Genomic DNA, 20,568 nt, shown 5'->3' with positions numbered 1-20,568 from the left:
CTTAAGTCAAATGAAAGTAAACCACTTTTTTTGCTTGCCGGGACTGAAAGGCTTTTTGGTTTGTAACTTTTGTTGGGAAGTACCTCATCTAAAAACAAGTTAAGGGAAAGAGCAACTTCCTTTTTTTCAATCCTCTCAGCTAAATCTCAGGCCGTGTGCAGAGTGCCCTCCTCATACTGCTATGTGAGCACCTTTGGAGTGCAAAGCCTAATACACACCATACCAATGCCTGTCAGATAGATGGGTCGAACAGATGATTTCCGGCAGGTCCGATCTGATTTCCAATCGTTTTTCTGATTGATTTGCATAGTAGTGATCGGAAATCCGAACGGAAATCCGATCGTGTCTGTCGGAAAGGATCTATCGGCCCATCTATCTGATGGGGAATTGCATGGTGTGCACCAGGCATACGAGAATGAGTATCTTTCAGGTGGTTGTTCCTTGTCAAGTGATTGATTGTAAGTCTCTCCTTGACAAAAGGACTGGAGTAAAGCCAACGGAAATCTGGGAAAAGCAGATAAGAAAAGTAGTATAGGAAAGATGAGTAAGATTGTAAGAAGGAGTGTTTTTCTCTTTCTTGGGGTGGTGAAGCACTTTTGCTGAAAAGTTGTTAAAAGAGGTTGTGTGAGTAAAAGTGAAGGGGAAAGCTGAGATGACATTTTCGTTTGTTAGCAAAGGGAGTGGGGAGTGGCATGTGAAAGAGGAAGTGATGGCCTGGTGATGGTTTGTAATCGTTTTGGAGGAGCTCTGCCTAGTAGAAAGTAAAAGGAGAAGCTTTGATCGCCCAACGTGGGGCTCGAACCCACGACCCTGAGATTAAGAGTCTCATGCTCTACCGACTGAGCTAGCCGGGCTTGCTTGCTTGAGCTGAAATGTCAAAAATTGCAAAATGGCGCCAGCCTCACCTTTGCCATCCGCACAGAAGAAGGCAATCTTGTATGGCCTGATTTGGCTGGCCACGTTTTTCAGCACCGAGCAACAGGGCAAGGCATTGGTGGTTCAGTGGTAGAATTCTCGCCTGCCACGCGGGAGGCCCGGGTTCGATTCCCGGCCAATGCAAATGCTAGGATTTTGGCACACCTCCACACTTTGCACTTCTCAAGCTTAAGACATCTCTGCAGGCCAGAAGCCATTTAAGGACATTTGCAAGAGTCACCGTGGCACTTGGCCACAGTGCTGGCTGACAGTCGAGAAGAGGGACACTAGTACCCAGCAAACATGACTCTAAGACACACAAGTTAAAGCAGCCTTGGGACACTTGCGTGCCCAAAGGCCTTGCATGTCTTCTAGCAGTGCCAGTGACGTGCAGCATCTCTCCCTCCCCAGTACTCACCTATTAGGCTTCTTTTTAACTGTCTAGAAAAGCCTCGGAAATGCCAAGTCAGCAGCATCTGCTCATCTGGTGTTGTTTTACAACTTTTTGCCTTGTTGTCTTTGCACTCTACTCAGGGCCTTGCTCAAATTTGGAACGTTCTCTCTAGGCCCTCATTCATTCTACTTTTGTCCTGAGTTTTCTCACAGTAGATGTTGAGATGTTGTGTCAGCTTACCTACAACTTGCTTTCCCAGCACCTAGCAATTAAGAAAACATACTAAAAGTACAGAAAAAAAAGTAGTAACAAACTTAAGTCAAATGAAAGCAACCACTTTTTTTGCTTGCCGGGACTGAAAGGCTTTTTGGTTTGTAACTTTTGTTGGGAAGTACCTCATCTAAAAACAAGTTAAGGGAAAGAGCAACTTCCTTTTTTTCAATCCTCTCAGCTAAATCTCAGGCCGTGTGCAGAGTGCCCTCCTCATACTGCTATGTGAGCACCTTTGGAGTGCAAAGCCTAATACACACCATACCAATGCCTGTCAGATAGATGGGTCGAACAGATGATTTCCGGCAGGTCCGATCTGATTTCCGATCGTTTTTCTGATCGATTTGCATAGTAGTGATCGGAAATCCGAACGGAAATCCGATCCTGTCTGTCGGAAAGGATCTATCGGCCCATCTATCTGATGGGGAATTGCATGGTGTGCACCAGGCATACGAGAATGAGTATCTTTCAGGTGGTTGTTCCTTGTCAAGTGATTGATTGTAAGTCTCTCCTTGACAAAAGGACTGGAGTAAAGCCAACGGAAAGCTGTGAAAAGCAGATAAGAAAAGTAGTATAGGAAAGATGAGTAAGATTGTAAGAAGGAGTGTTTTTCTCTTTCTTGGGGTGGTGAAGCACTTTTGCTGAAAAGTTGTTAAAAGAGGTTGTGTGAGTAAAAGTGAAGGGGAAAGCTGAGATGACATTTTCGTTTGTTAGCAAAGGGAGTGGGGAGTGGCATGTGAAAGAGGAAGTGATGGCCTGGTGATGGTTTGTAATAGTTTTGGAGGAGCTCTGCCTAGTAGAAAGTAAAAGGAGAAGCTTTGATCGCCCAACGTGGGGCTCGAACCCACGACCCTGAGATTAAGAGTCTCATGCTCTACAGACTGAGCTAGCCGGGCTTGCTTGCTTGAGCTGAAATGTCAAAAATTGCAAAATGGCGCCAGCCTCACCTTTGCCATCCGCACAGAAGAAGGCAATCTTGTATGGCCTGATTTGGCTGGCCACGTTTTTCAGCACCGAGCAACAGGGCAAGGCATTGGCGGTTCAGTGGTAGAATTCTCGCCTGGCACGCGGGAGGCCCGGGTTCGATTCCCGGCCAATGCAAATGCTAGGATTTTGGCACACCTCCACACTTTGCACTTCTCAAGCTTAAGACATCTCTGCAGGCCAGAAGCCATTTAAGGACATTTGCAAGAGTCACCGTGGCACTTGGCCACAGTGCTGGCTGACAGTCGAGAAGAGGGACACTAGTACCCAGCAAACATGACTCTAAGACACACAAGTTAAAGCAGCCTTGGGACACTTGCGTGCCCAAAGGCCTTGCATGTCTTCTAGCAGTGCCAGTGACGTGCAGCATCTCTCCCTCTCCAGTACTCACCTATTAGGCTTCTTTTTAACTGTCTAGAAAAGCCTCGGAAATGCCAAGTCAGCAGCATCTGCTCATCTGGTGTTGTTTTACAACTTTTTGCCTTGTTGTCTTTGCACTCTACTCAGGGCCTTGCTCAAATTTGGAACGTTCTCTCTAGGCCCTCATTCATTCTACTTTTGTCCTGAGTTTTCTCACAGTAGATGTTGAGATGTTGTGTCAGCTTACCTACAACTTGCTTTCCCAGCACCTAGCAATTAAGAAAACATACTAAAAGTACAGAAAAAAAAGTAGTAACAAACTTAAGTCAAATGAAAGCAACCACTTTTTTTGCTTGCCGGGACTGAAAGGCTTTTTGGTTTGTAACTTTTGTTGGGAAGTACCTCATCTAAAAACAAGTTAAGGGAAAGAGCAACTTCCTTTTTTTCAATCCTCTCAGCTAAATCTCAGGCCGTGTGCAGAGTGCCCTCCTCATACTGCTATGTGAGCACCTTTGGAGTGCAAAGCCTAATACACACCATACCAATGCCTGTCAGATAGATGGGTCGAACAGATGATTTCCGGCAGGTCCGATCTGATTTCCGATCGTTTTTCTGATCGATTTGCATAGTAGTGATCGGAAATCCGAACGGAAATCCGATCGTGTCTGTCGGAAAGGATCTATCGGCCCATCTATCTGATGGGGAATTGCATGGTGTGCACCAGGCATACGAGAATGAGTATCTTTCAGGTGGTTGTTCCTTGTCAAGTGATTGATTGTAAGTCTCTCCTTGACAAAAGGACTGGAGTAAAGCCAACGGAAATCTGGGAAAAGCAGATAAGAAAAGTAGTATAGGAAAGATGAGTAAGATTGTAAGAAGGAGTGTTTTTCTCTTTCTTGGGGTGGTGAAGCACTTTTGCTGAAAAGTTGTTAAAAGAGGTTGTGTGAGTAAAAGTGAAGGGGAAAGCTGAGATGACATTTTTGTTTGTTAGCAAAGGGAGTGGGGAGTGGAATGTGAAAGAGGAAGTGATGGCCTGGTGATGGTTTGTAATCGTTTTGGAGGAGCTCTGCCTAGTAGAAAGTAAAAGGAGAAGCTTTGATCGCCCAACGTGGGGCTCGAACCCACGACCCTGAGATTAAGAGTCTCATGCTCTACCGACTGAGCTAGCCGGGCTTGCTTGCTTGAGCTGAAATGTCAAAAATTGCAAAATGGCGCCAGCCTCACCTTTGCCATCCGCACAGAAGAAGGCAATCTTGTATGGCCTGATTTGGCTGGCCACGTTTTTCAGCACCGAGCAACAGGGCAAGGCATTGGTGGTTCAGTGGTAGAATTCTCGCCTGCCACGCGGAAGGCCCGGGTTCGATTCCCGGCCAATGCAAATGCTAGGATTTTCGCACACCTCCACACTTTGCACTTCTCAAGCTTAAGACATCTCTGCAGGCCAGAAGCCATTTAAGGACATTTGCAAGAGTCACCGTGGCACTTGGCCACAGTGCTGGCTGACAGTCGAGAAGAGGGACACTAGTACCCAGCAAACATGACTCTAAGACACACAAGTTAAAGCAGCCTTGGGACACTTGCGTGCCCAAAGGCCTTGCATGTCTTCTAGCAGTGCCAGTGACGTGCAGCATCTCTCTCTCTCCAGTACTCACCTATTAGGCTTCTTTTTAACTGTCTAGAAAAGCCTCGGAAATGCCAAGTCAGCAGCATCTGCTCATCTGGTGTTGTTTTACAACTTTTTGCCTTGTTGTCTTTGCACTCTACTCAGGGCCTTGCTCAAATTTGGAACGTTCTCTCTAGGCCCTCATTCATTCTACTTTTGTCCTGAGTTTTCTCACAGTAGATGTTGAGATGTTGTGTCAGCTTACCTACAACTTGCTTTCCCAGCACCTAGCAATTAAGAAAACATACTAAAAGTACAGAAAAAAAAGTAGTAACAAACTTAAGTCAAATGAAAGCAACCACTTTTTTTGCTTGCCGGGACTGAAAGGCTTTTTGGTTTGTAACTTTTGTTGGGAAGTACCTCATCTAAAAACAAGTTAAGGGAAAGAGCAACTTCCTTTTTTTCAATCCTCTCAGCTAAATCTCAGGCCGTGTGCAGAGTGCCCTCCTCATACTGCTATGTGAGCACCTTTGGAGTGCAAAGCCTAATACACACCATACCAATGCCTGTCAGATAGATGGGTCGAACAGATGATTTCCGGCAGGTCCGATCTGATTTCCGATCGTTTTTCTGATTGATTTGCATAGTAGTGAAATCTGATCGTGTCTGTCGGAAAGGATCTATCGGCCCATCTATCTGATGGGGAATTGCATGGTGTGCACCAGGCATACGAGAATGAGTATCTTTCAGGTGGTTGTTCCTTGTCAAGTGATTGATTGTAAGTCTCTCCTTGACAAAAGGACTGGAGTAAAGCCAACGGAAAGCTGTGAAAAGCAGATAAGAAAAGTAGTATAGGAAAGATGAGTAAGATTGTAAGAAGGAGTGTTTTTCTCTTTCTTGGGGTGGTGAAGCACTTTTGCTGAAAAGTTGTTAAAAGAGGTTGTGTGAGTAAAAGTGAAGGGGAAAGCTGAGATGACATTTTCGTTTGTTAGCAAAGGGAGTGGGGAGTGGCATGTGAAAGAGGAAGTGATGGCCTGGTGATGGTTTGTAATCGTTTTGGAGGAGCTCTGCCTAGTAGAAAGTAAAAGGAGAAGCTTTGATCGCCCAACGTGGGGCTCGAACCCACGACCCTGAGATTAAGAGTCTCATGCTCTACCGACTGAGCTAGCCGGGCTTGCTTGCTTGAGCTGAAATGTCAAAAATTGCAAAATGGCGCCAGCCTCACCTTTGCCATCCGCACAGAAGAAGGCAATCTTGTATGGCCTGATTTGGCTGGCCACGTTTTTCAGCACCGGGCAACAGGGCAAGCCATTGGTGGTTCAGTGGTAGAATTCTCGCCTGCCACGCGGGAGGCCCGGGTTTGAATCCCGGCCAATGCAAATGCTAGGCTTTTGGCACACCTCCACACTTTGCACTTCTCAAGCTTAAGACATCTCTGCAGGCCAGAAGCCATTTAAGGACATTTGCAAGAGTCGCCGTGGCACTTGGCCACAGTGCTGGCTGACAGTCGAGAAGAGGGACACTAGTACCCAGCAAACATGACTCTAAGACACACAAGTTAAAGCAGCCTTGGGACACTTGCGTGCGCAAAGGCCTTGCATGTCTTCTAGCAGTGCCAGTGACGTGCAGCATCTCTCCCTCTCCAGTATTCACCTATTAGGCTTCTTTTTAACTGTCTAGAAAAGCCTCGGAAATGCCAAGTCAGCAGCATCTGCTCATCTGGTGTTGTTTTACAACTTTTTGCCTTGTTGTCTTTGCACTCTACTCAGGGCCTTGCTCAAATTTGGAGCGTTCTCTCTAGGCCCTCATTCATTCTACTTTTGTCCTGAGTTTTCTCACAGTAGATGTTGAGATGTTGTGTCAGCTTACCTACAACTTGCTTTCCCAGCACCTAGCAATTAAGAAAACATACTAAAAGTACAGAAAAAAAAGTAGTAACAAACTTAAGTCAAATGAAAGCAACCACTTTTTTTGCTTGCCGGGACTGAAAGGCTTTTTGGTTTGTAACTTTTGTTGGGAAGTACCTCATCTAAAAACAAGTTAAGGGAAAGAGCAACTTCCTTTTTTTCAATCCTCTCAGCTAAATCTCAGGCCGTGTGCAGAGTGCCCTCCTCATACTGCTATGTGAGCACCTTTGGAGTGCAAAGCCTAATACACACCATACCAATGCCTGTCAGATAGATGGGTCGAACAGATGATTTCCGGCAGGTCCGATCTGATTTCCGATCGTTTGTCTGATTGATTTGCATAGTAGTGAAATCCGATCGTGTCTGTCGGAAAGGATCTATCGGCCCATCTATCTGATGGGGAATTGCATGGTGTGCACCAGGCATACGAGAATGAGTATCTTTCAGGTGGTTGTTCCTTGTCAAGTGATTGATTGTAAGTCTCTCCTTGACAAAAGGACTGGAGTAAAGCCAACGGAAATCTGGGAAAAGCAGATAAGAAAAGTAGTATAGGAAAGATGAGTAAGATTGTAAGAAGGAGTGTTTTTCTCTTTCTTGGGGTGGTGAAGCACTTTTGCTGAAAAGTTGTTAAAAGAGGTTGTGTGAGTAAAAGTGAAGGGGAAAGCTGAGATGACATTTTCGTTTGTTAGCAAAGGGAGTGGGGAGTGGCATGTGAAAGAGGAAGTGATGGCCTGGTGATGGTTTGTAATCGTTTTGGAGGAGCTCTGCCTAGTAGAAAGTAAAAGGAGAAGCTTTGATCGCCCAACGTGGGGCTCGATCCCACGACCCTGAGATTAAGAGTCTCATGCTCTACCGACTGAGCTAGCCGGGCTTGCTTGCTTGAGCTGAAATGTCAAAAATTGCAAAATGGCGCCAGCCTCACCTTTGCCATCCGCACAGAAGAAGGCAATCTTGTATGGCCTGATTTGGCTGGCCACGTTTTTCAGCACCGAGCAACAGTGCAAGGCATTGGTGGTTCAGTGGTAGAATTCTCGCCTGCCACGCGGGAGGCCCGGGTTCGATTCCCGGCCAATGCAAATGCTAGGATTTTGGCACACCTCCACACTTTGCACTTCTCAAGCTTAAGACATCTCTGCAGGCCAGAAGCCATTTAAGGACATTTGCAAGAGTCACCGTGGCACTTGGCCACAGTGCTGGCTGACAGTCGAGAAGAGGGACACTAGTACCCAGCAAACATGACTCTAAGACACACAAGTTAAAGCAGCCTTGGGACACTTGCGTGCCCAAAGGCCTTGCATGTCTTCTAGCAGTGCCAGTGACGTGCAGCATCTCTCCCTCTCCAGTACTCACCTATTAGGCTTCTTTTTAACTGTCTAGAAAAGCCTCGGAAATGCCAAGTCAGCAGCATCTGCTCATCTGGTGTTGTTTTACAACTTTTTGCCTTGTTGTCTTTGCACTCTACTCAGGGCCTTGCTCAAATTTGGAGCGTTCTCTCTAGGCCCTCATTCATTCTACTTTTGTCCTGAGTTTTCTCACAGTAGATGTTGAGATGTTGTGTCAGCTTACCTACAACTTGCTTTCCCAGCACCTAGCAATTAAGAAAACATACTAAAAGTAAAGAAAAAAAAGTAGTAACAAACTTAAGTCAAATGAAAGCAACCACTTTTTTTGCTTGCCGGGACTGAAAGGCTTTTTGGTTTGTAACTTTTGTTGGGAAGTACCTCATCTAAAAACAAGTTAAGGGAAAGAGCAACTTCCTTTTTTTCAATCCTCTCAGCTAAATCTCAGGCCGTGTGCAGAGTGCCCTCCTCATACTGCTATGTGAGCACCTTTGGAGTGCAAAGCCTAATACACACCATACCAATGCCTGTCAGATAGATGGGTCGAACAGATGATTTCCGGCAGGTCCGATCTGATTTCCGATCGTTTTTCTGATCGATTTGCATAGTAGTGATCGGAAATCCGAACGGAAATCCGATCGTGTCTGTCGGAAAGGATCTATCGGCCCATCTATCTGATGGGGAATTGCATGGTGTGCACCAGGCATACGAGAATGAGTATCTTTCAGGTGGTTGTTCCTTGTCAAGTGATTGATTGTAAGTCTCTCCTTGACAAAAGGACTGGAGTAAAGCCAACGGAAATCTGGGAAAAGCAGATAAGAAAAGTAGTATAGGAAAGATGAGTAAGATTGTAAGAAGGAGTGTTTTTCTCTTTCTTGGGGTGGTGAAGCACTTTTGCTGAAAAGTTGTTAAAAGAGGTTGTGTGAGTAAAAGTGAAGGGGAAAGCTGAGATGACATTTTCGTTTGTTAGCAAAGGGAGTGGGGAGTGGCATGTGAAAGAGGAAGTGATGGCCTGGTGATGGTTTGTAATCGTTTTGGAGGAGCTCTGCCTAGTAGAAAGTAAAAGGAGAAGCTTTGATCGCCCAATGTGGGGCTCGAACCCACGACCCTGAGATTAAGAGTCTCATGCTCTACCGACTGAGCTAGCCGGGCTTGCTTGCTTGAGCTGAAATGTCAAAAATTGCAAAATGGCGCCAGCCTCACCTTTGCCATCCGCACAGAAGAAGGCAATCTTGTATGGCCTGATTTGGCTGGCCACGTTTTTCAGCACCGAGCAACAGGGCAAGGCATTGGTGGTTCAGTGGTAGAATTCTCGCCTGCCACGCGGGAGGCCCGGGTTTGATTCCCGGCCAGTGCAAATGCTAGGCTTTTGGCACACCTCCACACTTTGCACTTCTCAAGCTTAAGACATCTCTGCAGGCCAGAAGCCATTTAAGGACATTTGCAAGAGTCACCGTGGCACTTGGCCACAGTGCTGGCTGACAGTCGAGAAGAGGGACACTAGTACCCAGCAAACATGACTCTAAGACACACAAGTTAAAGCAGCCTTGGGACACTTGCGTGCCCAAAGGCCTTGCATGTCTTCTAGCAGTGCCAGTGACGTGCAGCATCTCTCCCTCTCCAGTACTCACCTATTAGGCTTCTTTTTAACTGTCTAGAAAAGCCTCGGAAATGCCAAGTCAGCAGCATCTGCTCATCTGGTGTTGTTTTACAACTTTTTGCCTTGTTGTCTTTGCACTCTACTCAGGGCCTTGCTCAAATTTGGAACGTTCTCTCTAGGCCCTCATTCATTCTACTTTTGTCCTGAGTTTTCTCACAGTAGATGTTGAGATGTTGTGTCAGCTTACCTACAACTTGCTTTCCCAGCACCTAGCAATTAAGAAAACATACTAAAAGTACAGAAAAAAAAGTAGTAACAAACTTAAGTCAAATGAAAGCAACCACTTTTTTTGCTTGCCGGGACTGAAAGGCTTTTTGGTTTGTAACTTTTGTTGGGAAGTACCTCATCTAAAAACAAGTTAAGGGAAAGAGCAACTTCCTTTTTTTCAATCCTCTCAGCTAAATCTCAGGCCGTGTGCAGAGTGCCCTCCTCATACTGCTATGTGAGCACCTTTGGAGTGCAAAGCCTAATACACACCATACCAATGCCTGTCAGATAGATGGGTCGAACAGATGATTTCCGGCAGGTCCGATCTGATTTCCGATCGTTTTTCTGATCGATTTGCATAGAAGTGATCAGAAATCCGAACGGAAATCCGATCCTGTCTGTCGGAAAGGATCTATCGGCCCATCTATCTGATGGGGAATTGCATGGTGTGCACCAGGCATACGAGAATGAGTATCTTTCAGGTGGTTGTTCCTTGTCAAGTGATTGATTGTAAGTCTCTCCTTGACAAAAGGACTGGAGTAAAGCCAACGGAAAGCTGTGAAAAGCAGATAAGAAAAGTAGTATAGGAAAGATGAGTAAGATTGTAAGAAGGAGTGTTTTTCTCTTTCTTGGGGTGGTGAAGCACTTTTGCTGAAAAGTTGTTAAAAGAGGTTGTGTGAGTAAAAGTGAAGGGGAAAGCTGAGATGACATTTTCGTTTGTTAGCAAAGGGAGTGGGGAGTGGCATGTGAAAGAGGAAGTGATGGCCTGGTGATGGTTTGTAATCGTTTTGGAGGAGCTCTGCCTAGTAGAAAGTAAAAGGAGAAGCTTTGATCGCCCAACGTGGGGCTCGAACCCACGACCCTGAGATTAAGAGTCTCATGCTCTACCGACTGAGCTAGCCGGGCTTGCTTGCTTGAGCTGAAATGTCAAAAATTGCAAAATGGCGCCAGCCTCACCTTTGCCATCCGCACAGAAGAAGGCAATCTTGTATGGCCTGATTTGGCTGGCCACGTTTTTCAGCACCGAGCAACAGGGCAAGGCATTGGTGGTTCAGTGGTAGAATTCTCGCCTGCCACGCGGGAGGCCTGGGTTCGATTCCCGGCCAATGCAAATGCTAGGATTTTGGCACACCTCCACACTTTGCACTTCTCAAGCTTAAGACATCTCTGCAGGCCAGAAGCCATTTAAGGACATTTGCAAGAGTCACCGTGGCACTTGGCCACAGTGCTGGCTGACAGTCGAGAAGAGGGACACTAGTACCCAGCAAACATGACTCTAAGACACACAAGTTAAAGCAGCCTTGGGACACTTGCGTGCCCAAAGGCCTTGCATGTCTTCTAGCAGTGCCAGTGACGTGCAGCATCTCTCCCTCTCCAGTACTCACCTATTAGGCTTCTTTTTAACTGTCTAGAAAAGCCTCGGAAATGCCAAGTCAGCAGCATCTGCTCATCTGGTGTTGTTTTACAACTTTTTGCCTTGTTGTCTTTGCACTCTACTCAGGGCCTTGCTCAAATTTGGAGCGTTCTCTCTAGGCCCTCATTCATTCTACTTTTGTCCTGAGTTTTCTCACAGTAGATGTTGAGATGTTGTGTCAGCTTACCTACAACTTGCTTTCCCAGCACCTAGCAATTAAGAAAACATACTAAAAGTACAGAAAAAAAAGTAGTAACAAACTTAAGTCAAATGAAAGTAAACCACTTTTTTTGCTTGCCGGGACTGAAAGGCTTTTTGGTTTGTAACTTTTGTTGGGAAGTACCTCATCTAAAAACAAGTTAAGGGAAAGAGCAACTTCCTTTTTTTCAATCCTCTCAGCTAAATCTCAGGCCGTGTGCAGAGTGCCCTCCTCATACTGCTATGTGAGCACCTTTGGAGTGCAAAGCCTAATACACACCATACCAATGCCTGTCAGATAGATGGGTCGAACAGATGATTTCCGGCAGGTCCGATCTGATTTCCAATCGTTTTTCTGATTGATTTGCATAGTAGTGATCGGAAATCCGAACGGAAATCCGATCGTGTCTGTCGGAAAGGATCTATCGGCCCATCTATCTGATGGGGAATTGCATGGTGTGCACCAGGCATACGAGAATGAGTATCTTTCAGGTGGTTGTTCCTTGTCAAGTGATTGATTGTAAGTCTCTCCTTGACAAAAGGACTGGAGTAAAGCCAACGGAAATCTGGGAAAAGCAGATAAGAAAAGTAATATAGGAAAGATGAGTAAGATTGTAAGAAGGAGTGTTTTTCTCTTTCTTGGGGTGGTGAAGCACTTTTGCTGAAAAGTTGTTAAAAGAGGTTGTGTGAGTAAAAGTGAAGGGGAAAGCTGAGATGACATTTTCGTTTGTTAGCAAAGGGAGTGGGGAGTGGCATGTGAAAGAGGAAGTGATGGCCTGGTGATGGTTTGTAATCGTTTTGGAGGAGCTCTGCCTAGTAGAAAGTAAAAGGAGAAGCTTTGATCGCCCAACGTGGGGCTCGAACCCACGACCCTGAGATTAAGAGTCTCATGCTCTACCGACTGAGCTAGCCGGGCTTGCTTGCTTGAGCTGAAATGTCAAAAATTGCAAAATGGCGCCAGCCTCACCTTTGCCATCCGCACAGAAGAAGGCAATCTTGTATGGCCTGATTTGGCTGGCCACGTTTTTCAGCACCGAGCAACAGGGCAAGGCATTGGTGGTTCAGTGGTAGAATTATCGCCTGCCACGCGGGAGTCCCAGGTTCGATTCCCGGCCAATGCAAATGCTAGGCTTTTGGCACACCTCCACACTTTGCACTTCTCAAGCTTAAGACATCTCTGCAGGCCAGAAGCCATTTAAGGACATTTGCAAGAGTCACCGTGGCACTTGGCCACAGTGCTGGCTGACAGTCGAGAAGAGGGACACTAGTACCCAGCAAACATGACTCTAAGACACACAAGTTAAAGCAGCCTTGGGACACTTGCGTGCCCAAAGGCCTTGCATGTCTTCTAGCAGTGCCAGTGACGTGCAGCATCTCTCCCTCTCCAGTACTCACCTATTAGGCTTCTTTTTAACTGTCTAGAAAAGCCTCGGAAATGCCAAGTCAGCAGCATCTGCTCATCTGGTGTTGTTTTACAACTTTTTGCCTTGTTGTCTTTGCACTCTACTCAGGGCCTTGCTCAAATTTGGAACGTTCTCTCTAGGCCCTCATTCATTCTACTTTTGTCCTGAGTTTTCTCACAGTAGATGTTGAGATGTTGTGTCAGCTTACCTACAACTTGCTTTCCCAGCACCTAGCAATTAAGAAAACATACTAAAAGTACAGAAAAAAAAGTAGTAACAAACTTAAGTCAAATGAAAGCAACCACTTTTTTTGCTTGCCGGGACTGAAAGGCTTTTTGGTTTGTAACTTTTGTTGGGAAGTACCTCATCTAAAAACAAGTTAAGGGAAAGAGCAACTTCCTTTTTTTCAATCCTCTCAGCTAAATCTCAGGCCGTGTGCAGAGTGCCCTCCTCATACTGCTATGTGAGCACCTTTGGAGTGCAAAGCCTAATACACACCATACCAATGCCTGTCAGATAGATGGGTCGAACAGATGATTTCCGGCAGGTCCGATCTGATTTCCGATCGTTTTTCTGATCGATTTGCATAGTAGTGATCGGAAATCCGAACGGAAATCCGATCCTGTCTGTCGGAAAGGATCTATCGGCCCATCTATCTGATGGGGAATTGCATGGTGTGCACCAGGCATACGAGAATGAGTATCTTTCAGGTGGTTGTTCCTTGTCAAGTGATTGATTGTAAGTCTCTCCTTGACAAAAGGACTGGAGTAAAGCCAACGGAAAGCTGTGAAAAGCAGATAAGAAAAGTAGTATAGGAAAGATGAGTAAGATTGTAAGAAGGAGTGTTTTTCTCTTTCTTGGGGTGGTGAAGCACTTTTGCTGAAAAGTTGTTAAAAGAGGTTGTGTGAGTAAAAGTGAAGGGGAAAGCTGAGATGACATTTTCGTTTGTTAGCAAAGGGAGTGGGGAGTGGCATGTGAAAGAGGAAGTGATGGCCTGGTGATGGTTTGTAATCGTTTTGGAGGAGCTCTGCCTAGTAGAAAGTAAAATGAGAAGCTTTGATCGCCCAACGTGGGGCTCGAACCCACGACCCTGAGATTAAGAGTCTCATGCTCTACAGACTGAGCTAGCCGGGCTTGCTTGCTTGAGCTGAAATGTCAAAAATTGCAAAATGGCGCCAGCCTCACCTTTGCCATCCGCACAGAAGAAGGCAATCTTGTATGGCCTGATTTGGCTGGCCACGTTTTTCAGCACCGAGCAACAGGGCAAGGCATTGGCGGTTCAGTGGTAGAATTCTCGCCTGGCACGCGGGAGGCCCGGGTTCGATTCCCGGCCAATGCAAATGCTAGGATTTTGGCACACCTCCACACTTTGCACTTCTCAAGCTTAAGACATCTCTGCAGGCCAGAAGCCATTTAAGGACATTTGCAAGAGTCACCGTGGCACTTGGCCACAGTGCTGGCTGACAGTCGAGAAGAGGGACACTAGTACCCAGCAAACATGACTCTAAGACACACAAGTTAAAGCAGCCTTGGGACACTTGCGTGCCCAAAGGCCTTGCATGTCTTCTAGCAGTGCCAGTGACGTGCAGCATCTATCCCTCTCCAGTACTCACCTATTAGGCTTCTTTTTAACTGTCTAGAAAAGCCTCGGAAATGCCAAGTCAGCAGCATCTGCTCATCTGGTGTTGTTTTACAACTTTTTGCCTTGTTGTCTTTGCACTCTACTCAGGGCCTTGCTCAAATTTGGAACGTTCTCTCTAGGCCCTCATTCATTCTACTTTTGTCCTGAGTTTTCTCACAGTAGATGTTGAGATGTTGTGTCAGCTTACCTACAACTTGCTTTCCCAGCACCTAGCAATTAAGAAAACATACTAAAAGTACAGAAAAAAAAGTAGTAACAAACTTAAGTCAAATGAAAGCAACCACTTTTTTTGCTTGCCGGGACTGAAAGGCTTTTTGGTTTGTAACTTTTGTTGGGAAGTACCTCATCTAAAAACAAGTTAAGGGAAAGAGCAACTTCCTTTTTTTCAATCCTCTCAGCTAAATCTCAGGCCGTGTGCAGAGTGCCCTCCTCATACTGCTATGTGAGCACCTTTGGAGTGCAAAGCCTAATACACACCATACCAATGCCTGTCAGATAGATGGGTCGAACAGATGATTTCCGGCAGGTCCGATCTGATTTCCGATCGTTTTTCTGATCGATTTGCATAGTAGTGATCGGAAATCCGAACGGAAATCCGATCGTGTCTGTCGGAAAGGATCTATCGGCCCATCTATCTGATGGGGAATTGCATGGTGTGCACCAGGCATACGAGAATGAGTATCTTTCAGGTGGTTGTTCCTTGTCAAGTGATTGATTGTAAGTCTCTCCTTGACAAAAGGACTGGAGTAAAGCCAACGGAAATCTGGGAAAAGCAGATAAGAAAAGTAGTATAGGAAAGATGAGTAAGATTGTAAGAAGGAGTGTTTTTCTCTTTCTTGGGGTGGTGAAGCACTTTTGCTGAAAAGTTGTTAAAAGAGGTTGTGTGAGTAAAAGTGAAGGGGAAAGCTGAGATGACATTTTTGTTTGTTAGCAAAGGGAGTGGGGAGTGGAATGTGAAAGAGGAAGTGATGGCCTGGTGATGGTTTGTAATCGTTTTGGAGGAGCTCTGCCTAGTAGAAAGTAAAAGGAGAAGCTTTGATCGCCCAACGTGGGGCTCGATCCCACGACCCTGAGATTAAGAGTCTCATGCTCTACCGACTGAGCTAGCCGGGCTTGCTTGCTTGAGCTGAAATGTCAAAAATTGCAAAATGGCGCCAGCCTCACCTTTGCCATCCGCACAGAAGAAGGCAATCTTGTATGGCCTGATTTGGCTGGCCACGTTTTTCAGCACCGAGCAACAGGGCAAGGCATTGGTGGTTCAGTGGTAGAATTCTCGCCTGCCACGCGGGAGGCCCGGGTTCGATTCCCGGCCAATGCAAATGCTAGGATTTTCGCACACCTCCACACTTTGCACTTCTCAAGCTTAAGACATCTCTGCAGGCCAGAAGCCATTTAAGGACATTTGCAAGAGTCACCGTGGCACTTGGCCACAGTGCTGGCTGACAGTCGAGAAGAGGGACACTAGTACCCAGCAAACATGACTCTAAGACACACAAGTTAAAGCAGCCTTGGGACACTTGCGTGCCCAAAGGCCTTGCATGTCTTCTAGCAGTGCCAGTGACGTGCAGCATCTCTCTCTCTCCAGTACTCACCTATTAGGCTTCTTTTTAACTGTCTAGAAAAGCCTCGGAAATGCCAAGTCAGCAGCATCTGCTCATCTGGTGTTGTTTTACAACTTTTTGCCTTGTTGTCTTTGCACTCTACTCAGGGCCTTGCTCAAATTTGGAACGTTCTCTCTAGGCCCTCATTCATTCTACTTTTGTCCTGAGTTTTCTCACAGTAGATGTTGAGATGTTGTGTCAGCTTACCTACAACTTGCTTTCCCAGCACCTAGCAATTAAGAAAACATACTAAAAGTACAGAAAAAAAAGTAGTAAGAAACTTAAGTCAAATGAAAGCAACCACTTTTTTTGCTTGCCGGGACTGAAAGGCTTTTTGGTTTGTAACTTTTGTTGGGAAGTACCTCATCTAAAAACAAGTTAAGGGAAAGAGCAACTTCCTTTTTTTCAATCCTCTCAGCTAAATCTCAGGCCGTGTGCAGAGTGCCCTCCTCATACTGCTATGTGAGCACCTTTGGAGTGCAAAGCCTAATACACACCATACCAATGCCTGTCAGATAGATGGGTCGAACAGATGATTTCCGGCAAGTCCGATCTGATTTCCGATCGTTTTTCTGATTGATTTGCATAGTAGTGAAATCTGATCGTGTCTGTCGGAAAGGATCTATCGGCCCATCTATCTGATGGGGAATTGCATGGTGTGCACCAGGCATACGAGAATGAGTATCTTTCAGGTGGTTGTTCCTTGTCAAGTGATTGATTGTAAGTCTCTCCTTGACAAAAGGACTGGAGTAAAGCCAACGGAAATCTGGGAAAAGCAGATAAGAAAAGTAGTATAGGAAAGATGAGTAAGATTGTAAGAAGGAGTGTTTTTCTCTTTCTTGGGGTGGTGAAGCACTTTTGCTGAAAAGTTGTTAAAAGAGGTTGTGTGAGTAAAAGTGAAGGGGAAAGCTGAGATGACATTTTTGTTTGTTAGCAAAGGGAGTGGGGAGTGGCATGTGAAAGAGGAAGTGATGGCCTGGTGACGGTTTGTAATCGTTTTGGAGGAGCTCTGCCTAGTAGAAAGTAAAAGGAGAAGCTTTGATCGCCCAACGTGGGGCTCGAACCCACGACCCTGAGATTAAGAGTCTCATGCTCTACCGACTGAGCTAGCCGGGCTTGCTTGCTTGAGCTGAAATGTCAAAAATTGCAAAATGGTGCCAGCCTCACCTTTGCCATCCGCACAGAAGAAGGCAATCTTGTACGGCCTGATTTGGCTGGCCACGTTTTTCAGCACCGAGCAACAGGGCAAGGCATTGGTGGTTCAGTGGTAGAATTCTCGCCTGCCACGCGGGAGGCCCGGGTTCGATTCCCGGCCAATGCAAATGCTAGGATTTTCGCACACCTCCACACTTTGCACTTCTCAAGCTTAAGACATCTCTGCAGGCCAGAAGCCATTTAAGGACATTTGCAAGAGTCACCGTGGCACTTGGCCACAGTGCTGGCTGACAGTCGAGAAGAGGGACACTAGTACCCAGCAAACATGACTCTAAGACACACAAGTTAAAGCAGCCTTGGGACACTTGCGTGCCCAAAGGCCTTGCATGTCTTCTAGCAGTGCCAGTGACGTGCAGCATCTCTCTCTCTCCAGTACTCACCTATTAGGCTTCTTTTTAACTGTCTAGAAAAGCCTCGGAAATGCCAAGTCAGCAGCATCTGCTCATCTGGTGTTGTTTTACAACTTTTTGCCTTGTTGTCTTTGCACTCTACTCAGGGCCTTGCTCAAATTTGGAACGTTCTCTCTAGGCCCTCATTCATTCTACTTTTGTCCTGAGTTTTCTCACAGTAGATGTTGAGATGTTGTGTCAGCTTACCTACAACTTGCTTTCCCAGCACCTAGCAATTAAGAAAACATACTAAAAGTACAGAAAAAAAAGTAGTAACAAACTTAAGTCAAATGAAAGCAACCACTTTTTTTGCTTGCCGGGACTGAAAGGCTTTTTGGTTTGTAACTTTTGTTGGGAAGTACCTCATCTAAAAACAAGTTAAGGGAAAGAGCAACTTCCTTTTTTTCAATCCTCTCAGCTAAATCTCAGGCCGTGTGCAGAGTGCCCTCCTCATACTGCTATGTGAGCACCTTTGGAGTGCAAAGCCTAATACACACCATACCAATGCCTGTCAGATAGATGGGTCGAACAGATGATTTCCGGCAGGTCCGATCTGATTTCCGATCGTTTTTCTGATTGATTTGCATAGTAGTGATCGGAAATCCGAACGGAAATCCGATCGTGTCTGTCGGAAAGGATCTATCGTCCCATCTATCTGATGGGGAATTGCATGGTGTGCACCAGGCATACGAGAATGAGTATCTTTCAGGTGGTTGTTCCTTGTCAAGTGATTGATTGTAAGTCTCTCCTTGACAAAAGGACTGGAGTAAAGCCAACGGAAATCTGGGAAAAGCAGATAAGAAAAGTAGTATAGGAAAGATGAGTAAGATTGTAAGAAGGAGTGTTTTTCTCTTTCTTGGGGTGGTGAAGCACTTTTGCTGAAAAGTTGTTAAAAGAGGTTGTGTGAGTAAAAGTGAAGGGGAAAGCTGAGATGACATTTTTGTTTGTTAGCAAAGGGAGTGGGGAGTGGCATGTGAAAGAGGAAGTGATGGCCTGGTGACGGTTTGTAATCGTTTTGGAGGAGCTCTGCCTAGTAGAAAGTAAAAGGAGAAGCTTTGATCGCCCAACGTGGGGCTCGAACCCACGACCCTGAGATTAAGAGTCTCATGCTCTACCGACTGAGCTAGCCGGGCTTGCTTGCTTGAGCTGAAATGTCAAAAATTGCAAAATGGTGCCAGCCTCACCTTTGCCATCCGCACAGAAGAAGGCAATCTTGTATGGCCTGATTTGGCTGGCCACGTTTTTCAGCACCGAGCAACAGGGCAAGGCATTGGTGGTTCAGTGGTAGAATTCTCGCCTGCCACGCGGGAGGCCCGGGTTCGATTCCCGGCCAATGCAAATGCTAGGATTTTCGCACACCTCCACACTTTGCACTTCTCAAGCTTAAGACATCTCTGCAGGCCAGAAGCCATTTAGGGACATTTGCAAGAGTCACCGTGGCACTTGGCCACAGTGCTGGCTGACAGTCGAGAAGAGGGACACTAGTACCCAGCAAACATGACTCTAAGACACACAAGTTAAAGCAGCCTTGGGACACTTGCGTGCCCAAAGGCCTTGCATGTCTTCTAGCAGTGCCAGTGACGTGCAGCATCTCTCTCTCTCCAGTACTCACCTATTAGGCTTCTTTTTAACTGTCTAGAAAAGCCTCGGAAATGCCAAGTCAGCAGCATCTGCTCATCTGGTGTTGTTTTACAACTTTTTGCCTTGTTGTCTTTGCACTCTACTCAGGGCCTTGCTCAAATTTGGAACGTTCTCTCTAGGCCCTCATTCATTCTACTTTTGTCCTGAGTTTTCTCACAGTAGATGTTGAGATGTTGTGTCAGCTTACCTACAACTTGCTTTCCCAGCACCTAGCAATTAAGAAAACATACTAAAAGTACAGAAAAAAAAGTAGTAACAAACTTAAGTCAAATGAAAGCAACCACTTTTTTTGCTTGCCGGGACTGAAAGGCTTTTTGGTTTGTAACTTTTGTTGGGAAGTACCTCATCTAAAAACAAGTTAAGGGAAAGAGCAACTTCCTTTTTTTCAATCCTCTCAGCTAAATCTCAGGCCGTGTGCAGAGTGCCCTCCTCATACTGCTATGTGAGCACCTTTGGAGTGCAAAGCCTAATACACACCATACCAATGCCTGTCAGATAGATGGGTCGAACAGATGATTTCCGGCAGGTCCGATCTGATTTCCGATCGTTTTTCTGATTGATTTGCATAGTAGTGAAATCCGATCGTGTCTGTCGGAAAGGATCTATCGGCCCATCTATCTGATGGGGAATTGCATGGTGTGCACCAGGCATACGAGAATGAGTATCTTTCAGGTGGTTGTTCCTTGTCAAGTGATTGATTGTAAGTCTCTCCTTGACAAAAGGACTGGAGTAAAGCCAACGGAAATCTGGGAAAAGCAGATAAGAAAAGTAGTATAGGAAAGATGAGTAAGATTGTAAGAAGGAGTGTTTTTCTCTTTCTTGGGGTGGTGAAGCACTTTTGCTGAAAAGTTGTTAAAACAGGTTGTGTGAGTAAAAGTGAAGGGGAAAGCTGAGATGACATTTTCGTTTGTTAGCAAAGGGAGTGGGGAGTGGCATGTGAAAGAGGAAGTGATGGCCTGGTGATGGTTTGTAATCGTTTTGGAGGAGCTCTGCCTAGTAGAAAGTAAAAGGAGAAGCTTTGATCGCCCAACGTGGGGCTCGAACCCACGACCCTGAGATTAAGAGTCTCATGCTCTACCGACTGAGCTAGCCGGGCTTGCTTGCTTGAGCTGAAATGTCAAAAATTGCAAAATGGCGCCAGCCTCACCTTTGCCATCCGCACAGAAGAAGGCAATCTTGTATGGCCTGATTTGGCTGGCCACGTTTTTCAGCACCGAGCAACAGGGCAAGGCATTGGTGGTTCTGTGGTAGAATTCTCGCCTGCCACGCGGGAGGCCCGGGTTCGATTCCCGGCCAATGCAAATGCTAGGCTTTTGGCACACCTCCACACTTTGCACTTCTCAAGCTTAAGACATCTCTGCAGGCCAGAAGCCATTTAAGGACATTTGCAAGAGTCACCGTGGCACTTGGCCACAGTGCTGGCTG

At 46.0% G+C, this 20,568-nt stretch overlaps 18 non-coding genes across 18 annotated transcripts; 10 read left to right on the top strand and 8 right to left on the bottom strand.

Annotated features, from left to right (window-relative positions):
• Positions 1-781: 781 nt before the first annotated feature.
• TRNAK-CUU (transfer RNA lysine (anticodon CUU)) lies at positions 782-854 on the bottom strand. Its single transcript has one exon. It is a non-coding gene; the product is annotated as a tRNA-Lys (tRNA).
• Positions 855-988: 134 nt separating this feature from the next.
• TRNAG-GCC (transfer RNA glycine (anticodon GCC)) lies at positions 989-1,059 on the top strand. The gene has a single exon. It is a non-coding gene; the product is annotated as a tRNA-Gly (tRNA).
• Positions 1,060-2,609: 1,550 nt separating this feature from the next.
• Positions 2,610-2,680, top strand: TRNAA-GGC (transfer RNA alanine (anticodon GGC)). Its single transcript has one exon. It is a non-coding gene; the product is annotated as a tRNA-Ala (tRNA).
• Positions 2,681-4,023: 1,343 nt separating this feature from the next.
• On the bottom strand, positions 4,024-4,096 carry TRNAK-CUU (transfer RNA lysine (anticodon CUU)). Its single transcript has one exon. It is a non-coding gene; the product is annotated as a tRNA-Lys (tRNA).
• Positions 4,097-4,230: 134 nt separating this feature from the next.
• Positions 4,231-4,301, top strand: TRNAG-GCC (transfer RNA glycine (anticodon GCC)). The gene has a single exon. It is a non-coding gene; the product is annotated as a tRNA-Gly (tRNA).
• Positions 4,302-5,627: 1,326 nt separating this feature from the next.
• On the bottom strand, positions 5,628-5,700 carry TRNAK-CUU (transfer RNA lysine (anticodon CUU)). Its single transcript has one exon. It is a non-coding gene; the product is annotated as a tRNA-Lys (tRNA).
• A 1,738-nt stretch (positions 5,701-7,438) lies between these two features.
• On the top strand, positions 7,439-7,509 carry TRNAG-GCC (transfer RNA glycine (anticodon GCC)). Its single transcript has one exon. It is a non-coding gene; the product is annotated as a tRNA-Gly (tRNA).
• A 1,550-nt stretch (positions 7,510-9,059) lies between these two features.
• On the top strand, positions 9,060-9,130 carry TRNAG-GCC (transfer RNA glycine (anticodon GCC)). The gene has a single exon. It is a non-coding gene; the product is annotated as a tRNA-Gly (tRNA).
• Positions 9,131-10,473: 1,343 nt separating this feature from the next.
• TRNAK-CUU (transfer RNA lysine (anticodon CUU)) lies at positions 10,474-10,546 on the bottom strand. The gene has a single exon. It is a non-coding gene; the product is annotated as a tRNA-Lys (tRNA).
• A 134-nt stretch (positions 10,547-10,680) lies between these two features.
• TRNAG-GCC (transfer RNA glycine (anticodon GCC)) lies at positions 10,681-10,751 on the top strand. Its single transcript has one exon. It is a non-coding gene; the product is annotated as a tRNA-Gly (tRNA).
• Positions 10,752-12,095: 1,344 nt separating this feature from the next.
• TRNAK-CUU (transfer RNA lysine (anticodon CUU)) lies at positions 12,096-12,168 on the bottom strand. Its single transcript has one exon. It is a non-coding gene; the product is annotated as a tRNA-Lys (tRNA).
• Positions 12,169-13,923: 1,755 nt separating this feature from the next.
• On the top strand, positions 13,924-13,994 carry TRNAA-GGC (transfer RNA alanine (anticodon GGC)). Its single transcript has one exon. It is a non-coding gene; the product is annotated as a tRNA-Ala (tRNA).
• Positions 13,995-15,544: 1,550 nt separating this feature from the next.
• Positions 15,545-15,615, top strand: TRNAG-GCC (transfer RNA glycine (anticodon GCC)). Its single transcript has one exon. It is a non-coding gene; the product is annotated as a tRNA-Gly (tRNA).
• Positions 15,616-16,941: 1,326 nt separating this feature from the next.
• Positions 16,942-17,014, bottom strand: TRNAK-CUU (transfer RNA lysine (anticodon CUU)). Its single transcript has one exon. It is a non-coding gene; the product is annotated as a tRNA-Lys (tRNA).
• A 134-nt stretch (positions 17,015-17,148) lies between these two features.
• Positions 17,149-17,219, top strand: TRNAG-GCC (transfer RNA glycine (anticodon GCC)). The gene has a single exon. It is a non-coding gene; the product is annotated as a tRNA-Gly (tRNA).
• A 1,343-nt stretch (positions 17,220-18,562) lies between these two features.
• Positions 18,563-18,635, bottom strand: TRNAK-CUU (transfer RNA lysine (anticodon CUU)). Its single transcript has one exon. It is a non-coding gene; the product is annotated as a tRNA-Lys (tRNA).
• A 134-nt stretch (positions 18,636-18,769) lies between these two features.
• Positions 18,770-18,840, top strand: TRNAG-GCC (transfer RNA glycine (anticodon GCC)). Its single transcript has one exon. It is a non-coding gene; the product is annotated as a tRNA-Gly (tRNA).
• Positions 18,841-20,166: 1,326 nt separating this feature from the next.
• On the bottom strand, positions 20,167-20,239 carry TRNAK-CUU (transfer RNA lysine (anticodon CUU)). The gene has a single exon. It is a non-coding gene; the product is annotated as a tRNA-Lys (tRNA).
• Positions 20,240-20,568: the final 329 nt, after the last annotated feature.

This window comes from Hyperolius riggenbachi, chromosome 4 (genome assembly GCF_040937935.1).
Source record: "Hyperolius riggenbachi isolate aHypRig1 chromosome 4, aHypRig1.pri, whole genome shotgun sequence".
Lineage (NCBI taxonomy): Eukaryota > Metazoa > Chordata > Amphibia > Anura > Hyperoliidae > Hyperolius > Hyperolius riggenbachi.
The sequence above is the reverse complement of the archived record's forward strand: the minus strand, read 5'-3'. Positions and strand labels throughout refer to the sequence as shown.